Source organism: Galeopterus variegatus, unplaced genomic scaffold (genome assembly GCF_000696425.1).
Source record: "Galeopterus variegatus unplaced genomic scaffold, G_variegatus-3.0.2 Scaffold626, whole genome shotgun sequence".
NCBI classification, from domain to species: domain Eukaryota; kingdom Metazoa; phylum Chordata; class Mammalia; order Dermoptera; family Cynocephalidae; genus Galeopterus; species Galeopterus variegatus.
In genome coordinates this window covers 484,452-505,339 of record NW_007726737.1, presented here as the reverse complement: position 1 = coordinate 505,339, position 20,888 = coordinate 484,452, and positions in this window count along the sequence as shown.

Below are 20,888 nucleotides of genomic sequence, written 5' to 3'. Positions count from 1 at the left end.
AAAAAAAAAAAAAAAGCCAGAATGTAAAAGCGAAGAGCAGGAGAAAAATGAAGCAGATAAAACTGTTTGCTAAAGACATTATCTTGGCAGTGAGGCAGCCAGATGCTAAGAGCCAAGACAATGGGAAAAAAATGCCCTAAAGGCGTTTGAGAAATTTGGGAGAGCGCCCCTCCCATACTAGAAAAACTGAGTTTGTCATGGAGGGCAGACCTGAGGTGTCATTGCCCTCGGCAAACTGCTCCCTGCATCCCAGCTGCTCTGGCTGGAGCAATCCTGCCTCAGCACCTCCGAAGACAAAAAGCCAAAAACCTTGGTGGTATTCACATTGTGTTAAGTTTGCAGGCCAACAGTACCTGAGAGCAGTGGAGGCATGGCAGCCTCCACCTACATTTCAGAAGATGTATGAATAAGCTGGGGGACTCAGGCAGAGACCTGCTGCAGGGGTGGAGCCGCTGCGGAGGTCATTTATGGAGCGATGTGAAGCAGATAAGTGGGGTTGGAGCCCCCACAGAGAACCCCCACTGAGGAAATGTCTAGTGGAGCCAGGATGGTGGGACTGCTGCCAGGAGCCCAGAACTGTGGGGCTGCTGGCAGTGTGCAGCACCAGCCTGGAAAAGCCACAGGCACCAGGGCAGCTCAATGGGCTGCACTTGGCAGAGCTATAGGAGTGAGGTTGCCAAACGCTTTAGGGGTCCAGGTGTCCCAGTATGCTTAACGTTTGCCCTGTTTGGGTTTTGGATTTGTTTGGGGACTGTTTTCCCTTTCTATTCCTCCCTTCTGGCATGGTAATGTGTATCCAATGTCTATCCCACTGTATCTTGGAAGTAGATAAACTTGTTTTTGACTCTTGACAGGTTCACAGCTGGAAGGACTTTTGCTTTTGGTCTCAGAGGAGACTTTGGACTTTTGAGTTGGTGCTGCAACAAGCTAAAGACTTTTGGGACTGGGATGGAATGTGCGATGTGTGAATGTAAGGGTAATTTATCCTCACAAAGGGAACGTTGAGGAAGATTCTGCACACGTAGATTGTACTGCGAGGACCCTGAAGGGGTGGATTGTTGGGAAAATAGAATAGATTGGTCAGGGCCCTTGCCTTGGGTCGAGTTGGGTGTGGTTCAGCACGTCCATTGTAAGCAAGTTGTGTGTGCGTGTGGAGTTAGTGCGCAGTGCGCCAATGTGACATTTAGTTTTGTTGCTATTCATGTTTTGTTGCTCTTTGTGTGTTCTTGAGAGAGAGAGAGAGAGAGAGAGAGAGGAACTGAGAGAGAAAGAAAGTTTGGTGAAGCAGGCAGGCGGGCGTCGGACTCAGGTGTCCACCCAGCGCAGCCATGCTTTTACAAACCTACAGTTACCAAGCACCTTTTTGGCCGGTTACCTAGCTCACAGACCTGAGTGAAGGGGTCTGGTGACCCAATCTGTGAGTGGGCTTGAGGGGTCTAGGAGCCCAAGACCCAGCCTTAGCTCAACAATCGGCCCAGTTGGGGCAGGATTACCAGCAGGTAAAAGATCCCGACAACTAGCATGGCCGAGTAGCTTTACAACTGGCATCATGAACAGGATTAAGAGCTAGACAACTGGCACTGTGAGGATTCCAGGCCTTAGACATTAGCCAGACAGGTGCCAATTGAAAGCCTCAGGTTGTGACCTATACTTCTGAGTGACTGGTTATAAATCAAGGTTCCCACGATCCCCTCCTAGGGTTCAATTAATTTGCTAGAGAGTCTCATAGAACTCAGGGAAACATTTTACTTACATTTATCATTTATTATAAAGGCTATTACAAAGGAAATCGATGAACAACCGGATGGAAGAGATACACAGGGCAAGGTGTGTGGAAAGAGGCAACCAAGCTTCCATGCCCTCCCCAGGGATGCCATCCTCCAGGTACCTCCCCTCATTCAGCAACTAGAAGCTCCCCAAGCCTTGTCCTTTTAGGATTTTATGGAGGTTTCATTACATAGGCATGACCTATTAAATCACTGGCCATTGGTGATCAACTCAACCTTCAGCCCCACTTCCTCCCCACAGGTTGGGGGGTGAGAATAAAATTTCCAACCCCCTAATCACAGAGTTGGTTCCCCTGACAATCAGCCCCGCCCATCCATGAGCCCCAGCCATCAGTCATCTCATTAGCATATAAAAAGACATTTACCACTTAGGAGATTCCAAGGGTTTTAGGAGCTGCATGCCAGGAACCAGGAGCAGAAACCAAATATATATTTCTTATTGTATCACAATATCACACCGCAAGCCACAAGTTGGACTTCTTCATATTAAATAGGTGTTCCCCTCTTACCACCATCTTCTTTGTTGCTACTTCTTTACTCAGTGCAAGAGCTCTGCCACAGCTATACCCAACTCCTTCAGTAGTACTTTTTCCTCCTCCTGAGACCCCCTCCAAAATCCTCCACAGTTCCTGTTTCATCCTCTCTGGTATCAACCCAATCCGCTCTCACAATTTCAACTATTACCTGCAGAACAGTCATTTTGCAAATTTGACCTCTCTCAAGCCTCATGTCTGCATCACCAACTGCCTGCTCTGTCTTTTCCAAATGCATGTCTGACCACTTTAGTCCAGTTTATCAAACTAGCTCTCCACTCCTGACCTTTCAATTTCTTTCAGTGGAACCTTCTTTCGCCTAGTCACTTAAGCTAAAAACTTAAGTCACTTCTCACTTCTTCCTTTCCTTAATTTCCCCAAAGCCAAACCAGTCATGAAACTTAAAAGAGTCTTTGTTAACATTCGCCCTCCTTTCATTATTTCTACCACCACCCCAGATCTGGACTTACTGCAACAGCATCCAGACTGAAGCTTGTGTCTCCAGGGTCCATCCTTTCTAATTCCATCCTGCGAACAACCTCCAAATTAACTTTGCTCAAATATTGCTTGATCAGATCACTTCCTTTTCAAAAATTGTCCATGAGCCTTCACCAAACATCACAGTGGCACACCAATCACCTGCATCAGAATAACCTGGGGTGCAGATTCCTAAGCCCCACCTTCAGAGAGGAGTCAGTCTGCAGTGGGGCCAGGAATCTGCATTTTTAACATGCATTCCAGATGACTGTCATGTCAGTCCATAAGTAAAATCCAGATTTCTCAGCTTGGGTTCAAAGACCCCCAATCTTTTAAGGTTTATTTCGAATTTCTCCCACCTTGAACTCTGCTATATGAACTGCTGGTTTTACACCAAATTCCCAGGATAAACCTTTCAAATGCCTGGCTTTACTCTACTATGCCTCTTCTTTCTGAATCCTTACCATATTTTATTTACCTCTTCCAGATCCAGCTGAAGCCCCACCCTCTCCTCAAATACTTGTTGTGTATTCCTCTCATTTGATATTTTGCCAAGGCTGATAGCACTGTTCATTTTCCACATGGATATGCCTCCTAAGTTCCATGATGGTTTTTATAGGAAATCCCTGTGTATCTATAACAGACAAATGCAGAGTATTCTGGTAGAAGAGGGGTAGGAAGAGCCATGCCCCAGTTTGGCCTCCTCTTCAGCAATACTGTCCAACTCTCCTCCCCCAACAACTTCATGGGGCACTAAGGATTCCTAGAACTAAGTTTAAAAATTTGACTCAGGATGATGATTATGTTCAATGTCAATTATACCTCCACAAAATTGTTAAACATAAAACAAACAATTGACTAACGAGATAAGAGTGGTGGGTAAAGAACTGCGGATAGTTCTACAGATACACAAACTGGCCTCAAACATCCCTTTCTTTCTGTTTGCATGGCTAGCTCAGCCCAGTCCCTAACAGCCCCCCTCACCACCACCAAAACGAAGTGCAGGACTGTTACTGTAAAATCCCAACTATGTCCCTGGCTCCAGATTCTCCCATTTCTAAAGAATCCAGTCTCAGAACTCAGAACATCCTACTTTGTCATCTTTATACAGCATTCAGAAATTGCCTATCTAGTTCTGTCCTCCAATCTTTGTGAGGTAATTTTGCTTCAAGTTTCCTCATTAAGTGAGTGTGAATGATTAGTCACCCATGCTAGAAAATCTATTGCTGTTGTCTCAAACCATCAAGTCTCCAGAGGCCAGGCCTAGATCAATTTGGACAAGGTATCTATTTCTACATAAAGCAATTATTCATTACCCACTGATTAAATCACTGTCCTATATTAAAGGAAAGTGTGGCTCTTGGGATCTGCAGTTTCCTTTTCCTCCTCCATCTAGGTGTTTCCCTCAGTCACCAGGGGAACTCAGGACATCAGAAATGATTCAGATTCTACAATCCACAAGATCTCTGATGAGATTATTTCAATCGCTCAATAGTAATGTTAGAAGATAGAATTGACTTGGGCCGGCCCTTGGCTCACTCAGGAGAGTGTGGTGCTGATAACACCAGGGCCACAGGTTCAGATCCCATATAGGGATGGCCGATTAGCTCACTGGGTGAGGCGTGGTGCCAACAACACCAAATCAAGGGTTAAGATCCCCTTCAGTCATCTTTAAAAAATAAATAAATAAAAACTTAAAAATAAAAAAATAAAAATAAAAGAAGAATTGACTTACCTGGAACCAAATAGAAAGGGGGAATAGGAATAGTATAGGAATCAGACCCATTTTCTCTTATGAGATAAATTCCAAGCTATGTCTCTCTAAAGAAAGTTGGAAGAGCAATCAACTTCTTATAGCTCTACTGAGAGAGGAAGGTCAATACCCCAGCCCTAATGAGAAGGGTCAGTACCACGAGTTAAAGTAAATGAAGTCATAGGTAGCTCTTGCAGAACACAGTTCAGTAACACAAAACGAGCAAGCAAACCTGAGGTCAAGATACAGTATATACTAGCTAGAGCTGAAGGAGGTAAATCTACAAATTACTGAAAAGTGAAACCAGTTGAAGGCTTCATATAATTGGGTGATTAGCTTTCCTGAAGGCTTGACCTTTATGAGCTTTGGAAAGGAACCTCTTTCCTCTTCCTCAAGTGAGCTCTGAAGCAACAGTCTTCAAAGCATCGTTCACAGACCCTGAGACCCTTTTTAGGGGTTCTTCTAGGTCGAAACTGTTTTCCTAACAAAACTAAAATGTTATTTGCCTTTTTTTACTGTGCTGACCTTTCTACTGATGGTGCAAAAGCAATGGTGAGTAAAACTACTGGTGCCTTGGCAAGACCAAGACAATGGCACCAACTTAGATTCTTTACTACTACACATTTTCACCACACAGTGAACATCCTACTTTGTCACCTTTATACAGCATTCAGAAACTGCCTATCCAGTTCTGTCCTCCAATCTTTGTGGGGGTAATTTTGCCTCAAATTTCCTCTTTAAGTGTGAAAGATTACTAACTAGCCTATGTTAGAAAGTCTATTGCTCTTGTTTCAAAACATCAAGTCTCCATGGGCCAGGCACAGACCAACTTGGAATAGATGCCTGTTTTACTTGATGACACAGTAAAAATTATATTAAATCTTGACCCTTGAGTATATATCTTTTAAAATATTTTGTGTGATAAAATGAGAAGTACATATAAAACACTTAAGCGGCATACAGAAGATGATGGTTGTCTCTAATAAGGCACTTGTGTTATTGTTCGAATTGCAGGCTTTTTCATGTTTACTTAAAAGAATGAATGACACATAAGGGACAGATATTCAGACTTTGGTATTTGGCAGACATGTTCTGGAAAATGAAACAAAGTAAGCCTGTCACTTCAAGGAAAACAACTGGCAATATTTGTTGCCAATGATAAAATATAAGTTTCTAAGAGAAAATCAGAATTTTGGCAAAACTGTATCTGCCACCATGAGTGTACAGCTTCCCCATACTTAACCGCTTTTGAAGAGATTGTGGTGATAAAATGAAGATGATTTTTTTGATATTGTATAATCAAATGTGACAACAACATAGAGAAACAGTATTTTCCAAATATCTATCACATGACGTTACATTATCATGCATGGGTATAAGATCCAGTCAAATGAGAGATAGATCAATGGATTTTAATATAACAGAGCATGAAAAGTTCAATGGTATTATTTTAGATTTCACAGTGCAACTAAACCTGACAAAATCACTGCTTGTTTTGTGTAGTACCAAAGAATACTCACAATTATCTGAGGCTATCGAAATACTCCTCTCTTTTCCAACTAAATATCTGTGTGAAGCTGGATTTTCTTCATAATTCAACCAAAACAACATAGCACAATAGACTGAATGAAGAAACAGATATGAAAATCCCCAGCTGTCTTCTATTAAGCAAGACATTAAAGAGATTTGCAAAAACAATGCCATTTTCTCACTAATCTTTTTTGAAACAATAGCATTTTTCCTTAAAAAACTTATGTTACTCTAACTTATGTTTAAAATGCTACTTATTTTGTTCCCTGTACTGGCCAGCAAAAAAATTTTTTTAAAGCCACTTATGTTAAAAAATGTTACTTATGTTAATAATGGCCTTCTTATCTCTAAATGAATTAATATTTCAGTTTCTAATATGGTAAATATTGAGATATACATGCCACATTAAAAAAAAGGAAAAGAAAAGAAGATCCCAAAGAGCCTTTTGAAGTGCGTAAAGGAGTCCTAAGTCCAAAAAGTCTGAGAATTGCTGGTCTATAGGAGCACTGTCTGTCCAGGATATCCATGAGGGCTCCACAGGACAGGGTCTTTAGTATTTTAGGACTTAAGGGAAATTAACACTCTCAGTATTTGTTCCAATTCTGCCAGAAGGGAACATGAGAAATTCAGGGCATTAAAGAAAAATCTTTTCTCTGCATTTCACTGACAGGCCAAAGCACCTGATCCCATGCTAAAATCCAGGGAGGCTATGACCAGACAATTCCTGGTGGGAATTGTCTTTCATAGAAAGAACCTGGTGGGAAAGCTAAACCCAACTCTAGATTACGAGTATCAGATAGATTCTTAACCTAAGGTTTCATCTAGATAGTCTTTCAGCAAGAGACAACTTTCCATTCACATATTCATTTATGTATTTGGTTAAGCACTCTGTCCCCTTCTTCCTTCACTTTTCTTCTGCCCACGTTTTCAATGTTGGTGTTCCTCTGAGCTCAGCACTCTCACTTTGCCTGGCACATGATAAGCACTCAATAAATGGCAGCTGCAATTATTGCCACACACTCTCCTGGAGCAACCTCTTCCATTCCATGGCTTCAACTCTACGTTCTCAACTCTATCATCACGCAGACCTGTTGTTAGCTCCAGACCTACAGAATGACCTCCTGGGCCCTTTTACCTGGTTGTGCTGAAGGGACCTCAACTCGGCATGTCCAAAATGTAATTCCTTAATCTTTCTGCTCAAAGATGCCCCTCCTTCAAATAGTTCCTTCCACATCACCACCCACATGGTAACTGAAGTCAGAAACCTAGGATCATTCTCTACTGCTCCTTGTTCCACTCTCCCTGCATCACTCTGCCACCAGGTTCTGTCCCATTCTACCATCTTCAACATCTCTCTAAACCTTCCCTACTCCCACTTGCAGCAGCCATTAAGCCTTCTTCATCTCTAGCCTGGACCGTATGTTAGTTTTCTCACTGGCTCCCTGCCTCTGGACTAAAATCCTTCCTATTCAACCCACACCCTGACACTTTGGTAATCTCAAACACAAATCAGATGTTATTTTCCTGCTAATTATCTTTGCGGTTTTCCTGGAATATACTCTTCAGATGATTTTACTAAGAAGAATTTTTAAAAGCATGTATTCCTCACACGTCTTAAAGTTGACCTATATTTTTCATCAGAAGTTTAAACAAGTTTTTTTCAAGAGGAGGTAGAAAATATTAAACATTTCATAAAAAGAAATGTTAAGGATTAACTGTAGTTAAACATTTCATAAGTTGATTTGATAAAACAGGTTTTAACTATCTTCTTGGATAACCCACATCTAAACTAAAAGAAATCTCTTAAAAATTTTTATGCAAGTTTTATTCAATATAGCTCAAAAAACCCGTGGTTGCAAAAAAAAAAAAAAAATTCCAGTTATAATTTTTGTGCTCTTCTGAATTCAGAATATCTCAGAAAGAAACAGGCTTCACTCTAACCAGCAATATGTATAACACTGGGAAAGATGGGACGCCTTCTGGGTTTGGTAGGTGACTTAATCACTAAAGGAGGCTTCCTTAAAATCGATATCTCCAAAGTATTCCCTGTTTTAGCATTTGAGAAGGTTTTTACACTCAGGTCAATACACCCTAGTAAAATTTGGTTACTGTGAAGGATATGCCCCCGATCCCTTTTTTTTTTTAAGGGCAGTTTTAGAAAAGAGTTCATTTGGAAGCTAAGGATCTGGAAATTCATTCATGTAAAGCTACATGTGCAGGTGTATCCCTTGAAGTCTTGGGCCCTGATTACCCCAGCTTGAAAAACCACTGCTCTGGAGGATAAAGTTCTAACTCAGCAAAACATTCAAGGCCCTTTGTAATCCAACCCCTATTAACTTCTTGTCGCTGGATGTCTTGTCACTGGATGGCTCCCTTCAAATCCAGCTCAGGTCTGTCAAACTGTTTCCAAGTTCTCTTTTCAAGCCTTGCTGTATTTTTTCTAACGCCACTTTGTATCTGGAATGTCCTCCCGCCTCTTTAGTTCCAGAAAACACTTGATAATTATTCAAGGCTGGGTTCAAAAGTAGCTGATAACTTTCTGGGCACTAAGAGGGGTGGCCTTTATGCAAACAGCGTCACAGTAGTTATTGCAAGAAATGGAAGGATGGGATGGAATACTGTCCCAAAAGATCCTCCAGATGCTTGTTGATTGGCTAAATCAACAGGTGCCGAAGTTAAGGGTGATGTGGTTTGGAATATCTGAGAAAGCAGGAATGACTCCATAAAGGATTAAAACATTTCCTAGATCCAGAATGGGATGTGAAGGCCACAGGGAATAGGGATAATGTAGTTTTCCAAGTAAGTCTGGGTTAAGAGTCTCTCTTCTATTCTATCACAGCACACATTACAGAATGGTAAATGCTTGTTTACTTTATTAAAAATCTTCCCTGCACTATAAGCTCCGTGAAAACACGCTTGTCTTGTTGGTCACTCTGTCTCACCAGGGCTCTCCATAGTTCCCTGTCTCATTAAATATTTGCCTATATATTAAATATTGTCTAATGAATAATGAAATGAAGGGATGGATGGATGAGTGAAGAGTTAAGTTCCACGGGATCTCAGATCTTGTTTGAAAGTGTACAGCTTAGGAAAGTATTTCTCTACAGATACCGAGGGTGGGGAAGTAAAAAAAAGTAGATATCCGTGTTAAATTCGGCCGTGAAGCCTGACAGGAGCTTGGGCCCAAAACCAGGCGAGGAGAATTTAAACCGCAGCGCGGCGGGAAAGAAAAGGCACGGAGACCAGGACGAGGGGATGCTGCAGGGTTCGGGCACCCACAGACGAGGCCGACTAAGTTCACAGGGCGTGGCGGAGGGGGAGACGGGTTCCGAGAGGGCACCAAGTCCCGGGCGGGCTGGAGTCCACGGACCCCTTGCCTCCAGGAGGATGGGAAGGTTGCGGGCCGGAAGCGCAGATGGGGCGGAAGCGGCCGGAGGGCTGGGGACTGGCGCGAAAGGACCCGGGCAGGGGGAGGGGCGGGAGTGTCGGGCCGGCGGAGGGTCCGGGTCGGTTCCCCCGGCTCCGCAGTCACACTCACCCAGAGGACCCAGCTTCGCCCGGCTCGGCGCCAGCTCCGCGCTGCTTCCTCTTCCGGCCTGCTAGGCAAGCGGGCGGCCCAGGTGCCCCTAGCAACCACTCACGCGACCCAGCCTCCGGGGGCGCTGCCGCCTGCCACGCACTGCGCACGCCCCCAGCGGGTAGACAGGGCCTGGGAGGGACGGGCGGGGGCGGGCGGGAGTCAAGCGCGCGGAATTTCAGGGGGTGTGGAGTCTGGGAAGGCGGGCCGTCAGCTATCTCGCGCGCGCGCAGTCCCTTCAGTACGGGTGGAACACGGTGAGCGGAATTCTGGGAGATGTAGTCCCGAAGTTAAAGTGTGCAATGAAAGGCACTATTCTGGGAATCCAGAATCTTTGTACCCTGATTTCACCGAATTCCTATGGACTCTTTCTTTGGCCGTACCTCAGTTCGCTCTTGTGAAATCTAAGAGCCCAGGCTCTATTAAAGAATTTCCAGTAAAAGCCTTCGAGTTTGGCCCCAGAAAAGGGAAGATCACCCTGTCCATTCCACATCATCCCAACCCACCCAGCAGGACAAAACTACAACCACTTGCTTTATGAGCTTCAAGTGGGAACTTTAGGAAATACTGACTCAATTAATTATCTCATTATCTCTCCAGGCAAGAAAGATCGGGCCCCCTGTCTCAGATATCCCTAGACCTGATGGATTTGGAGATCTAAAGGAAGCCAGATCTAAAGGATCTTTTCTAAGATCCTTTCTCAGATATTTTTGTAATCAGCTACAGAAATAAAGGAGACAAAGATGAAACTAACCAGATGAAAACAATCTGGACCAGAGCAAGGATCTCAATAAATAATTCATTTAGGCAATAGTCATTGATGGATGCTAAAACTATTAGATGATGGATGGAGAAATTTTACCCTAGAAGAATGTCTGCCATCACCTGTATGTACTAATCAATCTTAGATCACAAAACATGGAACAGCTATGCATTGTTTCCTGAAGTGATGCAATTTGAATCACACAGCCATATTTATGAAGTACTGTAAAGCTACACGACTACACCAGTTGTCGGGCTGATGCAATAGCTACACTAATCGTATGGCTATGCATTTCATAATTAAAGCCAAAATGTTTCATTATTTTAGTTATACTAAGTTTCCATTTGTATTGACAGGGCTAGCTAGGGCTCAGACCCTTCAAACCCATTGTACAGACTGGGTCACCAGACCCCTCACACGAAGGACCATGCTAGGTAATTGGGAAAGATCCTGGGAGCCATTGGCAGATGACAGGAGCTCAGTCTTCAGCAGCAGCAGCAGCACTAGCAGTAGCAACAGTAGCAGCAGTAGCAACAGTAGCAGCAGTAGCAGCGGTGGCCTCCCAGAGGGTCCCAGGTGCACTGGCAGCAGCAGCAACCGCCTCCAGCAACAGTAGCAGCCTCCCTGTGCCCCCCCCCCCACCCCCCCGGGCATCCCAGGGGGCTGGGAACCCTGTGGGTCACAGCCACTCATCCTTTATACTTAAGACCATAACCCAGGACACCTGGGTGCCCACACACATCTCCATCAGACAATAGCCAAGGAACACCGGGGTGTGCGTGCATATTTACACCAAATGCTCGGCAAGATTCTGAACATCCAAGGGGCCCTGACCATTTTCCTTCACTTTCCCTACAAGTACAGTGTATATTTGTATCCTTTTTTTGTCTTTTTTCGTGTCCGGCAACGGATCGCAACCCTCAGTGTCACGCCCATACCGGACCGGACCGGCAACGGGATCACAACCCTCGGTGTTGCGCCTGCACCTCGCTCAGCCAGTGAGCGGGAACTGGTCTGTTTGTGGGATCCGAACCCTCGGCGGGAGCGCCGCCGCGCTCCCAAGTGGCGCACTGTAGCAGTACGCCACCGGGCTGGCCCTCAGTGTATATTTGTAAAAAAAAAAAAAAAAAAAGTTGTTTGAATCCAGTCAAGCTTTGGCCTTAACTTCCAATTTATGGAAATAAAAACAATTGAATAACACTATGAAAAAGCAATCAGACAAATCCAGAATGTGGGCCAATGTACAGGATGAATGACCCCTTTCTTCAACAACTTTAGGGTATAAAAAAGGGGGGAAATGTTTTAGATTATAAGAGATTTAAGAGACATAATCAAATGCAATGAGTGCACCTTGTTTGGATCCTGACTCGAGCAAACCGTAAAAAGACATTTTTGAGACAATGGAGAAATCTGAATATGGACTGGGGACATAAAGAACACAGAAGACTTTAAGAAACCATTATTAATTTTGTTAATTATTGTAATGAGATGAGTGGTGGTCCTCCCAAAAGATATATCTACACCCTAATTCAGGGAACCTGTAAATATTACTTTATATGGTAAAAGAGTGGATATTACCTTACAGGACAAAAGATGCAATTAAGGATTTTGAGAAGAGGGATTTATCCTGGATTATCCGGGTGGACTCTAAATGCAGTGACAAATATCATAAGAGTAACACGGAGGGAGATTTGACATGCAGAAGAGAAGACACAGAAAAGAGGAGGCAATGTGACCTTGGAGGAAGACAGTGGAGTGATGTGGATACAAGCCAAGAAACACCTGGAGCCACTGAAAGCTGGAAAAGGCAAGGGATAGATTCTCCCCTAGAGCTTTCTGAGGGAATTAGGCCCTGCTAACAGCCTGATACGATTTTTGGCCTCCAGAATTGTGAGAGGATAAATTTCTGTTGTTTTAAGCTACCAAGTTTGTGGTAATTTCTTGTGGCAGCCACAGGAAACTAATACAGGTATTTTAACATTTTGATTATGTAAGAAAATATCCTTATTTTTTAGATATACATAAAAAGTTTTTAGGGATTAAATTACATGATGCCAGGGATTTGCTTTTGCTTTAAATACTACAAAAGATGCCTCAGTAGCAACAAGCATACCTAGTACCTGAGTCTTAATTTCTAATACTGTTCTTCATTAAAAGAAATCAGGGCTCCTTGGAGAAATGGCTAATTCTACGACTGGGGCAGGAAATACACAAGATGAGCCTGGCACATGTTGTAATATCAGAAAGGAAGAGTCTCACACACACACACACACACACACACACACATTGGTGGGAGTATGTTATAGCACCTAACAGAAAGAGTTCCCAGTAGCCAAAGCTGGGACAATTTGAACAACAAAACGAAGTAGTATTACTTTATATGCCAAAATTTAAAATAAATATCCACAGGTTCTTGGTATAAATAACTGATTAATAAATGCAGTAGAAAAGAGAAATCTCTGCACAGAAGAATTCCAAATAAGTAATGTAGATACAACTTTTCTTCAAATTTTCAATTACTTCAAAATAGATTTTTTTAAACTACAGCAATGACAAATTTAGTAAAGGAATACATAAAGCCAATATGCAAAATGCTGATGACACTTGGATTGCTGGATAAGGGCTTGGGGGGTTATTATGCCATTCTCTATACTTTTATATGTTTGAAAAATTTAGGCTCTTCACCACCACCAAAAAAGTTAAAATATATACACGCTCATACACACACACAACTAAACATGGTACAACTGCTCAAATGTTCCAGACATTCTCTAAATTCCAGGCGCTACGCAGACCATTCACTCTAAACCTTCTTAGCACTTTGTCAGCACTTTTACAATGATTATTAAATATGAAATTGTTGATATATTTCTAAACCTTTAGATTGCATGCTCCCAAGGATGTGAACATGTTTTCTTATGCTTCATCATAAAACGATCAACTATAGCTTTATGCAATAGATAACCTAAAAAGTTTAGGTATAAATTTAACTTCTCTACACCAGGTTGCTTATGTACCAGATAAGCATGACATTTAAAGCTAGTATTTAATGAATTATTTGAAAATATAAATAATTTTTTCATAATTCCCCCTAGTTTATCTTTTAGAAAATAATCCAGATTTTGTTTGTTTATTTGTTTGTTCATTTGGTGGCCGGCCAGTCTGGGGATCCAAATCCTTGACCTTGGTGTTATAATACCACACTCTAACCAAGTGAGTTAACCAGCCAGCCCCAAGATTTAAAAATACTTTATTTGCTTAGACAGGTCTTAGTGAAGTCAAAAGAGTGTGGTTGACTGACTGCTTGGGTCCTAATCGGGTAATAGACACTAGAGATATGAGCAATGGAATTTTCAAAAGGAAAAGTGTTTCTAACATTGTCGTTTATCTAGATTCAACCACCAATTTAAAGGAAATATGAAGGATACTGGAACAGAATAGTGACATCCCAATATAAATCAGCTAAATCCAATGTGAAAAATTCTACTGGTCAAATGATTCAGTTACCTCAAAAAAATCATACCCCCAAAAGTAAAGGGGCCTGGGCAGCACTCCCAGCATCCATGCAGAAGGCAAGAGAGCCTCCCACAAGCAAGGAACCAGGCAAAAGCCCCAGGCAACCTCCCACTACCCATCCAGAGGGCAAGAGAGCCTCCTGCAAGAATACCACAAACACCACTTTTGCATAGGTGGTCCACCACAGCCACCCCCACAGCTACTGCTACCGCAAGGATGACTCACTGCCATAGTAGCAGACAGGACCACCCTGCAGCCAGCCCACTGCACACTCAACTGCACCAACACAAGGAGAATCACCAGTGGAGCCTGCAAATACAGGAAGTCTTTCTCCTCAAAGCCCACTCCAGAGTACGGAAGAAACAACTGCTCTACCAGGTGACCAGACATCAACATAGAGATACTAGAAATATGAATAAACAAGAAAACATGACACTGCCAAAGGAATGCAGTAATTCTCAAGTACTAGATGCCATAGAGCAGGAAACCCTTGAAATGATCAAAAAGGAATTCTGAGCAACAATCTTAAGAAAACTCAAAGAGATAAAAGAAGACTCAATTAGAGAACACAATGAAGCAAGAAAAAATATCCAGGATATGGAGGAGGAAATTTACAAAAAGATTGATACTTTAAGAAAGAATGTAGCAGAACTCCTAGAACTAGAGGATTCATTCAATGAGATAAAAAACACAACTGACAGCTTGAGCAGCAAGTTGGAGCAAGAAGAAGAAAGAATTTCAGATCCAAAGATTGTCTTTTTTAAATAACCCAGGTGGACAAAAAAAAAGGAAACAGGAATTTTTTTTAAATGAAGAAAATCTGAGAGAGATAGCAGACAAACTTAAGTACACAAACATCTGAATCATTGGTATTCCAGAAGGAGAAGGAAAGGAAAAGGCACTGAAAACCTATTCATGAAATAATAATGGAAAACTTCCCAGTTATAGGGAGAGACACAGACCTTCAGTTTCAGGAAGCTCAAAGATCCCCAAACAGATTCAATCCAAAAATATCCTCTCTGAGACACATTATAATCAAACTGGCAAAGCTCAAAGACAAAGAATTCTAAAAGCACAAGAGAAAAGTGTCAAGTCACCTATAAGGGAGCCCCATCAGACTAACAGCAGACTTCTCAACTGAAACTCTACATGCCAGAAGAATATGGGATGATATATTTAAAATACTGAAAGAAAGAAATTGCCAGCCAAGAATACTATACCCAGCTAGGCTATCCTTCAGAAATGAGGATTTAAAAAAAAAACTGCAGTAGTTCACCACCATATACCCAGTCCTGCAAGAAATTCTCAATGGAGTCCTATATCTGGAATATGAAAAATGATAATCACTATCACAAATACACAAAAAGAACAACACCCACTGGTAAAACAAAAATGCAAATGAGAAAGAGAAACTAAATCTTACCACCTCAAAAAACCAACAGTATTGAAGATGAATAACAAAAGGGGAAAAAAGGAAAAAAAGATATTTAAAATATCTAAATGAAAAGCAATAAAATGCCAGGAGTAAGACAAAATCTGTCAATAACAACCCTAAATGTAAATGGATTAAACTCCCCATTTAAAAGGCACAGACTGACTGAATTAAAAAGGTAGACCCAACTATATGTGCTCTTCAAGAGACTCATCTCACCTGCAAAGACACACACAAACTAAAAGTGAAAGGATAGGAAAAGATATACCATGCAAATGGAAATAAAAAATGTGCAGGAGTAGCTATTCTTATATCGATAAAATAGATTTTAAACCAAAAACCATAAAAAGAGGCAAAGAAGGCCACTATATAATGATAAAAAGATCCATCCAGTAAGAAGACATAACAATTCTAAATACATATGCAACCAACACCACAGCACCCAGATATATAGAACAAACACTATTAGACTTAAAGAAAGAGATAGACCCCCAACATGATAACAGTGGGGGACATGAACACCCCTCTCTCCGCATTGGACAAATCATCTAGGCAGCAAATCAACACAGAAACGCAGGATTTAAACAATACCTTAGACCAACTGGACCTGGCAGATATCTACAGACATTTTATTCAACAACTACAGAATATACATTCTTCTCATCAGCACATGGAACATTCTCCAGGATAGACCACTTGTAAGGTCACAGATCAAGTGTCAGCAAACTTTTAAAAACTGAAATCATGGGCCGGCCCGGTGGCGCACTGCTACAGTGCGCCACTTGGGAGCACGGCGGCGCTCCCGCCGAGGGTTCAGATCCCACATACAGACCGGTTCCCGCTCACTGGCTGAGTGAGGGGCAGGCGCAGCACCGAGGTTTGCGATCCCGTGGCCGGTCCCGGTCCGGTATGGGCGCGACACTGAGGGTTGCGGTCCGTTGCCGGACACGAAAAAAGACAAAAAGGAAAAAAAAAAAAAAAACCTGAAATCATTTCAAGGTTCTTTTCAGGCCACAACAGATTAAAACTGGAAATCAATAAGAAGTGAAACTCTGGAAACTATACAAATACATGGAAATTAAACAGGCTCCTGAATGACCTATGGGTCCAAAAAGAAATTAAACAGAAAATCAAAATATTTCTTGAAAGTAATGAAAATAAAGGCACATCATACCAAGACCTGTGGGATACTGCAAAAGCAGTACTAAGAGGGAAGTTTATTGCAATAAATACTTAAAATCAAAAGAATAGAAAGCCTTCAAATAAATGACCTAACATTACACCTCAAAGAACTAGAAAAACAAGAACAGTCCAATCCTAAAAGCAGTAGACAGGAAGAAATAAGATTAGAGCAGAACAAAATGAAATAGAGATCCAAAAAAAGATACAAAAGATCAATGAAACAAAAATTTGTTTTTTGAGAAGATAAACAAAATAGACAAACCATGAGCTAGATTAACAGAAAAAAGAAAAGACCCAAATTAAAAAATCAGAAATAAGGGCCGGCCCCTGGCTCACTTGGGAGAGTGTGGTGCTGATAACACCAGGGCCATGAGCTCGGATCTCTATATTATATAGGGATGGCCAGTTACCTCACTTGGGAGAGTGGGGTGCTGACAACACCAAGTTAAGGGTTAAGATCCCCTTACCAGTCATCTTAAAAAAAAAAAAGTCAGAAAAGGAGACATTACAAACAATACCACAGTAATACAAAGACTCATTTGAGATTATTATCAACAACGATATGCCAACAAATATGAAAACCTAGAGGAAATGGATAAATTTCTGGACACATACAAACTACTAACACTGAACCAAGAAGAAGTACAAAACCTGAACAGCCCAATAACAAGCAATGAAATAAAAGCAGTAATCAGCAGTCTCCCAACAAAGAAAAGCACAGGACTGGAGGGCTTTACTGCTGAACTCTATAAAACACTTAAAGAGGAACTAATACCAATTCTTTTCAAACTATTCCAAAAAATTGAAACAGAGGCCACTCTCCCAAACTCATTCTATGAAGCCAACATCACCCTGATACCAAAACCAGACAAAGATACAACAAAAAAATAAAATTACAGACCAATATCTTTGATTAACACAGGTGAAAAATTCTCAACAAAATATTAGCAATCAGAATACATCAACACATTGAAAAAATTATACACCAAGGGCCGGCCCGGTGGCGCACTGGATAGTGCGCCACTTGGGAAGCGCGGCGGGGCGCCCGCCCGAGGGTTCAGATCCCACATACGGACCGGTTCCCGCTCACTGGCTGAGCGAGGCACGGGAGCAGCACTGAGGGTTGCGATCCCGTTGCCGGTCCCGGTCCGGTGCGGGGGCGACACTGAGGGTTGCGATCCGTTGCCGGACACGGAAAAAGACAAAAAAAAAAAAATTATACACCAAGACTAAGTGGGATTCATCCCAGAGATGCTAGGATGGTTCAACATATGCAAGTTAATAAATGTGATACACCAAATCAACAAAACCAAGGACAAAAACTATATGATTTTCTCAATAGATGCAGAAAAAGCATTCAAGAAAATTCAACATCCCTTCATGATAAAGTCTCTCAGCAAATTATGTATAGAAGGAAAGTATCTCAACACAATAAAAGCCATATATGGCAAACCAATCACCAATATCATCCTGAATGGGGAAAAACTGAAAGCTTTTCCCTTAAGAATGGGAACAAGACAAGGTTGTCCACTCTCATCACTTCTATTTAACACAGTATTGGAAGTACTAACCAGAGCAATCAAGCAAAAGAAAGAAATAAAGGACATGTGGATTGGAAAAGACAAAGTCAAACTGTTCCTGTTTGCAGATGACATGATCCTATATATACAATAACCTGAAGACTACCAAAAAAACTCTTAGAGCTGATAATTTCAGTAATGCTGCAGGATACAGAGTCAACATGCAAAAATCAGTAGCATTTTTATACTCCAACAATGAACTAGCAGAAAAAGAAATCAAGAAAGCAAGCCCATTTATGATAGTCACCAAAAAACCATAAAATACCCAGGAATCAATTTAACCAAGGAAGTGAAATATCTCTATAGCGGGAACTACAAAACACTACTGAAAGAAATTAAAGAGGACACAAAACAGTGGAAAGACATTTCATGTTCTTGGATTGGAATAATTAACATTATGAAAATGTCCATACTACCCAAAGCTATCTACAGATTCAATGCAATCCCCATTAAAATGACATACTTTTTTTTTTCCTTTTTGTCTTTTTTCGTGTCTGGCAACGGATCGCAACCCTCAGTGTCGCGCCCGTACCGGACCGGGACTGGCAACGGGATCGCAACCCTCGGTGTCGCGCCCGCACCTCGCTCAGCCAGTGAGCGGGAACCGGTCTGCATGTGGGATCCGAACCCTCGGCGGGAGCGCCACCACGCTCCCAAGCGGCGCACTGTAGCAGTGCGCCACTGGGCCGGCCCTAAAATGACATTTTTCATAGATATGGAAAAACAATCCTAACATTCATATGGAACACAAAAGACCATGAATAGCCAAAGCAATCCTCAGCAAAAAAAAAATAAAACCAAAGGTATAACAATACCCAACTTCAAATTACACTACAAAGCTATAGTAACCAAAACAATGTGATACTGGCATAAAACAGATACTCATACCAATGGAACATAATAGAGAACCCAGAAATCAACTCACATACTTACAGCCAACTGATCTTTGACAAAGGCAACAAGAACATACATTGGGGAAAAGACTGCCTCTTCAATAAATGGTGCTGGGAAACTGTACATCCATATGCAGAAGAATGAAACTAAACCTGTACCTCTCACCATATACCAAAATCAACTCCAAATGGATTAAAGATTTAAGTATAAGACCCCAAACCATAAAACTACTAAAAGAAGACATAGGGGAAACACTCCAGGAAGTAGGACTGGTTAAAGACTTTATGAATAAGACACCAAAAGTACAAGCAACAAAAGAAAAAGAAAACAAATAGGATTATATCAAACTAAAAAGTTTCTGCACAGCAAAGGAAACAATCAACAGAGCAGAAAGACAACCTAAAGAATGGGAGAAAATATTTGCAAACCACACATCCGACAAGGGATTAATATCCAGAACATACAAGGAACTCAAACAACTTCACAGTAAAAAAACAAATAATCCAATTAAAAATAAATCCAGGGCAAAAGAGCTGAATAAACATTTTTCAAAGGAAGACATACAAATGGCCAACAAGTATATGAAAAAATGCTTAACATCACTAAGCACCAGGGAAATGCAAATCAAAGCCAAACTGAGATATTATCTTACCCCACTTAGACTAGCCATTATCAAAAAGACAGAGTAACAAATGCTGGCAAGGATGCAGAGAAAGGGGAACCTTCTATACTGTTAGTGGGACTGTAAATTAGTATAGCCATTGTGGAAAACAGTGTGGAGGTTTCTCAAACAACTAAAGATAGAACTACCATACAATCCAGCAAATCCCACTTCTGGGTACACACCCAAAGAAATGGACATCATCATGTCAAAGGGATACCTGCATGCCCATGTTCATCGCAGCTGTATTTACAATAGCCGAGGTATAGAGCCAACCTAAATGCCCATCGACAGACAACTGAATAAGGAAAATGTGGTATATATACACAATGGAATACTCTTCAGCCATAAAAAAGAGTGAAATCCTGCCATTCACAGCAACATTGGTGAGCTTGGAGAAAATCACGTTAAGTGAAATAAGCCAGACACAGAAAGAGAAATACTGCATGTCCTCACTCATAAGTAGGTGAAGGAAGGAAGGAAGGAAGGAAGGAAGGAAGGAAGGAAGGAAGGAAGGGAAGGAGGGAAGGAAGGAAGGGGAAAGGAAAGGAAGAAAGAAAGAGACCACAATAATACTTTGAACTTTCAGAAGGAGAGAACAAATCTATAAGAGGTGAGAAAGGGGAGGGAGGTTAGGGAGAAATTGGGTGAGAGGCACAAAGAATAACTACGATTTGTAATAGTGAATATGCTAATAATGATTTGATTATCACATATTGCATGTAAATAATGATAACCAACACTATCTCAAAAATATGTATAATCAGTTATACTAGAATAAAAAAAAGTAGAGAGAACTGTTTTATATTAAGAGTATTAAGGGCAGGTCAACCAAATGCAACAAGCAGACCTTGTTTAGATCTGCATTTGAACAGACAAACTATAGGTCAGGAAATACCAAAGTCAGAGGAGATATTTAATAGTAAGCAATTATTGTTAATTTTTGTCAAGTAGAGTATAGTACTGTGGTTTTGTTAAAAACAGAAACAATTAGTCCTGATCTGTTAGAGACATATACCCAAGACATATATCTGTTAGAGACATATACTTATGGGTAAGATTATGTTGCTCAGGATTTGTTTTAAAATACCTGAATAACAAAAAAATAGATATGGTAACTGTTCAAGTAGTGATGGGATTCACGGAACTAATCTCTGTAATTTTGTGTGTTTGAAAATTTCCAGTTAAAAGACTTAACATGTT